The sequence below is a fragment of the Thamnophis sirtalis genome, unplaced genomic scaffold (genome assembly GCF_051295495.1).
Source record: "Thamnophis sirtalis isolate CommonGarterSnake01/CBP01778 unplaced genomic scaffold, rThaSir2_p1.2 scaffold_11, whole genome shotgun sequence".
NCBI lineage: Eukaryota > Metazoa > Chordata > Lepidosauria > Squamata > Natricidae > Thamnophis > Thamnophis sirtalis.
This window is the reverse complement of record NW_028261391.1, coordinates 1,253,074-1,258,485: the sequence shown is the minus strand read 5'-3', so window position 1 is coordinate 1,258,485 and position 5,412 is coordinate 1,253,074.

The window sequence follows — 5,412 nt, the reverse complement described above, 5'->3', positions numbered from 1 at the left end:
CTACTGCTAGATCAGCAGTTCAGCGGTTCAAATCTCACCGGCTCAGGGTTGACTCAGCCTTCCATCCTTCCGAGGTGGGTCAAATGAGGATTGTTGTTGGGGGCGATATGCTGACTCTGTAAACCGTTTAGAGAGGGCTGGAAGCCCTATGAAGCGGTATATAAGTCTAACTGCTATTGCTATGCTATTGCTATTGCTATTGCTATTGCTATTGCTATCTATCTATCTATCTATCTATCTATCTATCTATCTATCTATCTATCTATCTTCTATCTATCTATCTATCTTCTATATCTATCTTATCTATTATCTATCCATCCAAGGCTCAGGGTTGACTCAGCCTTCCATCCTTCCGAGGTGGGTGAAATGAGGACCCAGACTGTGGGGGCGATATGCTGACTCTCTGTAAACCGCTTAGAGAGGGCTGAAAGCCCTATGAAGCGGTATATAAGTCTACTGCTATTGCTATTGCTATTCCGTTAGGCATCTTCTGCAAGGAACCATCGCCCAACTCCTCTCGCCTGAAGTACAGGTATTCCTTGACTTACGAACCTCCATTTAGCGATGATTCAAAGCTACATCAGAGCTTAAAAAAAGCGACCTGTGGCCATTTTCCATACTTATGACCGTTGCAGCATTCCCACGCTCACATGATCAAAGGTTGGACAGCAACTGTCTCGCATTTATGACGGTTGCAGTGTCCCATTGCCAGGTGATCAACTACGAGGGAGGAGAGGCATTTGCTCTCTCTTTATTTACAATTTAACTTCACTCCTTTCTAGCACTGATGAAACATCTGCACGGAAACCACCAGGCTCAGAGAAGACCAAGGACACCCTCGGTTGGTGTCTTCTCCTCCTCTCTGCAAACCCCACTACTTTCTAGAAGTGATGATGCTACCTAGCTGGGTCATAAAACGTCTGCAAGAAACCCATCCTGCTCAGAGAGCATCAGGGACCCCCCCACAATCCTTCTCTTCCTCTTCCTCCCTTCTAACACTGGTGAAATTTCCTAGTCGGATCATGAAACGCCTGCAAGGAAACCACCCAGCTGAGGGAGCACCGAGGATTTAGAATAATCAGATTTTAGAAAGGTGGAGCTGGAAATGACTCCAAGGATCATCTAGTCGGACTCTCTGCTGGGTGCCGGAAACACAAGCATCACAAGAGGTCGCGTTTCTTCCTCCTCCTCCTCCTCCTCCTCCTCCTCCTCCTCCTCCTCCTTCTCCTTCTTCTTCTCCTCCTCCCTCTCCCTCTCCCTCTTCCTCTTTTTCTTCCTCCTCCTCTCCTCTTTTTCTTCCTCCTCTTCCTCCCCTCCTCCTCCTCCTCTTCTTCTTCCTCTTCCCCTTCTCCTTCTCCTTTTCCTTCTTCTTCTCCCTCTTCCTCTTCCTCCTCTTCCTCTCCTCCTTCTCCTTCTTCTCCCTCTCCCTCTTCCTCTTTTTCTTCTTCCTCCTCTCCTCCTCTTTTTCTTCCTCCTCTTCCTCCCCTCCTCCTCCTCCTCCTCTTCTTCTTCTTCTTCCTCTTCCCCTTCCCCTTCCCCTTCCCCTTCTCCTTTTCCTTCTTCTTCTCCTTTTTCTTCTCCTTCTCCCTCTCCCTCTTCCTCTTCCTCTTTTTCTTCCTCCTCCTCTCCTCCTCTTTTTCTTCCTCCTCTTCCTCCCCTCCTCCTCCTCTTCCTCTCCTTCTCCTTCTTCTCCCTCTCCCTCTTCCTCTTTTTCTTCTTCCTCCTCTCCTCCTCTTTTTCTTCCTCCTCTTCCTCCCCTCCTCCTCCTCCTCCTCCTCTTCTTCTTCTTCTTCTTCTTCTGCTTCTGCTTCTGCTTCTTCTTTTTCTTCCTCCTCCTCTCCTCCTCTTCTTCTTCTCCCTCTCCCTCTTTTCCTCTTTTTCCTCCTCCTCCTCCTCCTCCTCCTCCTCCTCCTCCTCCTCCTCCCCCTCCTCCTCCTCCTCCTCCTCCTCCTCCTCCAGAGATGATGGATGAAGAGCCTTCAGTCTTTGTAGGTCAGACTTCCCATGAGTGGACAAACCTTAACCTCAATATGTCATTTCCCCCACCACCACCACCATCACCACGCAGTGCAATCCACGGAAGGTCAAACACGCACAGAAAGAACTGGTGGCAATCACCCTGGTGCGTAATGCCTCATGCCTACCCACCAGGTCATGTGTGTTGGCACGGGCCCATCCTTTGCAGGCGCCTATGGAGGAGAAGAGCACAGCCTACACCCCCCAGCCCCGGGGGAGCCTGGCTGAAATCCCCTTCTCCTTTGGAGAGAGAGCAGATCTCCTTCCAAGGCGTTGAGCAAGACGTGGGAGGGAGAGAAAAGAAACACAAGGAAACCTGAACTGCCTCCCATTAAACCTCTTAATTGCGGGATGTTCCTTTCGGGATGAGTGTCCCGGGAAGGAATGTGGTGGAGGTTGGCTTCATTCGGAAACCGGTTGGGCCGGCCTGCTCGCATTCCCCCATATCTGCTCATCTCCTCTGGGGAAGGCTGGTTTTGGGGAAGGCTGTCTCAAGGGGTGCGTTGCAACACAACTGCCTTGTTTGTGCAAGGAGCCAGTGGGTGGGAAAGCAGTGGACCTGTGAGTAACTCCGTCGCGTTTTCTGGAGTCAGTCAGTCCATGCTAACCTCCTAAATCAGGGCTTCTCAACCGGGGCAAACTTTTAAGACTTCAATTCCCAGGATTCCCCAGCTAGCCATACCGGCTGTGTGGGAGTGGAAGCCCACCCCTCAAAGCAAGCAATCTGGGGAACTCTGGGAGATGAAGTCTATCCGTCTTAAAGATCCTGGCTGGGGAATTCTGGGACTTAAATGCCACCCATTCTCCAAGCCACCAAGATTGAGAACCGTTGCCCCAAACGACCCTCTAACACACAGCCTGCGTTCACACAACCCACCAAGCCTCTTAAAACCCATTGAACACGAATCCCTGCGCCGTTCAATCCACTGCATTGTCCTTAGAAGGGTTATTTCGCGCCACCGTTCCCCTTTTTTGCGAAAACTGTCCCTTCGCGCAGAAGTATAAAACTGAATAGCAAACACCGAGATGCGTTTTCTTAAAAAATGAAAAGGTACATTTATTGAAAACAGTTAATACTTTATACAGTTTCTTCTCACAGAATTGTGTGTCCCCCACCCCCCTCCCTCCCTCCCTCCCTCCCTCCCTCCCCGGTGAAGTTTAGCCAAGGGGCATGGATGCCCCCCCTCCCCACGATCGACAAAACCGAGATGGCAAAATGGTTTACCAACCATCTCAGTTCCAAAAAATATTTAGCCATTTCGGATCCCGCGCAGAGGTTTGCTCAACAGTGGCCCTACTAAGAGTGGTGATCTTTACTCCCGAGGAAGCGTTGGCAACTTTGCAGACTTAATCACAGCCACACCCGGGAGGTTTGTGGGAGTGAAAACAAGGAGCCCATCTGAATGGACTTTCCCCCCCCCTTTCCATTTTGATCCCTGGAGGGTGTTTTGTTTTAAAATAAAGATTAGGTTCCATTTCTATCTTCTCCAGGTTGGCTTGCAAGCCATGTGTTCTCCACTGCGTGGTTGCAACCCAACACACCTCCAAGCTGGGTCAGTTCTTGTGTGTTCAAGACTTTGATAACAAGACAAGTGTTGTGCATGTATGTCTTTCTAATCTGTATCTATGTTTACTCCAGCAAAGAAAAGGATTGAGGGGTGGGGGGGCATGATAGCTGTCTTTCAGTATTCGAGGGGCTGACACCTGAACCTGTTCTCCAAAGCACCTGAAGTCCAGACAAGGAGAAGCTAACCAAGGAGAGGAGCAACCTGGAATTAAGGAGAAATTTCCTAACAGTGAGGACAATTAACCAGTGGAACAGCTTGCCACTAGAAGTCGACACTACTAGATTTTAAGAAAGATTGGAGAGCTGTTTGTCTACATAGGGTCTCCTGCTTGAGCAGGGGGTTGGACTAGAAGACCTCCAAGGTCCCTTCCAACTCCCTTATTCTGCAATCTATTCTGGACAAGAAGCAACGGATAGAAACTAATCCAGGAGGGAAGCGGCCAAGGAGAAATTTCCTGACAATTAAGTTGCCTTTAAAGGTTGTGGATAACCCAACACTGGAGGTTTTTTAACATGAAATTGGACTACAGTTGGTCTGAAATGGCATAGGGTCTCCTGCTTGAGCAGGGGGTAGGACTAGAAGACCTCCAAGGTCCCTTCCAGCTCTATTCTGATTGATTGATGGATTAAAATGGTCTAGGGTCTCCTGCTTGAGCAAGGGGTTGGACTAGAAGACCTCCAAGGTCCCTTCCTGCTCTATTCTGATTGACTGATGGATTAAAATGGTCTAGGGTCTCCTGCTTGAGCAAGGGGTTGGACTAGAAGACCTCCAAGGTCCCTTCCAGCTCTATTCTGATTGATTGATGGATTAAAATGGTCTAGGGTCTCCTGCTTGAGCAAGGGGTTGGACTAGAAGACCTCCAAGGTCCCTTCCTGCTCTATTCTGATTGACTGATGGATTAAAATGGTCTAGGGTCTCCTGCTTGAGCAAGGGGTTGGACTAGAAGACCTCCAAGGTCCCTTCCAGCTCTATTCTGATTGATTGATGGATTAAAATGGTCTAGGGTCTCCTGCTTGAGCAAGGGGTTGGACTAGAAGACCTCCAAGGTCCCTTCCTGCTCTATTCTGCATTAAGGTATTAAGTTCCCTTCCAATCCTGTTATTCTGTATCCTGTGCATCTCTATGAAGTATTCTGCTTTCTTTCCCAGGGAAGAGAGAGTTAATGGATTGGCAGAGCAGCCGGGGGGGGGGGGGAATTCCCATAGAAATTTCCCATAGGCAGAGGGGGGGGCTACAGCAATTAAGGGAGGGGGCTAGGAAATCAGGGGCCATGCTTCCTCTCAAGGGCTGACCCCCTCCCCTCCCCAGCTATTCCCACCTTTTATCAAAATATCCGGCTTTTTGAGGCCCTTGAGGCATCCGGCACCCCGCAATCATGGCCGAATGCTGGTTATCCGATCACGCGACTTTGGAACATGAAACAGGGGAGGGTGTGCACGGGCGTGCCCCAACACATCTGTGCATGCCCAGGGCTTCCCGAGCGCTTCTAATCCAGAGGGCCCTTTGCAATGATTCTCTCTTGTTTTTTTTGCTCCTTAACCTAGTTGCTGTGGGAAAGAATTAAAAGGAGGGGAAAGGAGGGGGAGAAAGGGGAAGAACAACGCAAGTGGGGGGGGGGGGGCGGCTACCCAAAACGGGCAGGGGGGAATTGCGGAGGTGCGTGCAAAGGTTTTGGCATGGGAGCCCTGCAGGCGTTGGCCTCGAGCACGGAGGAGCGGCCCTTCATTCTGCCTTCTTGCAACGCAGATTCCCCCTCCCCACACGCTGATGGGTGGGGGGGGTCTCGGTAGCCCTGTGCTCTGTCCCTCACACTTTTGTCCGTTTGTTT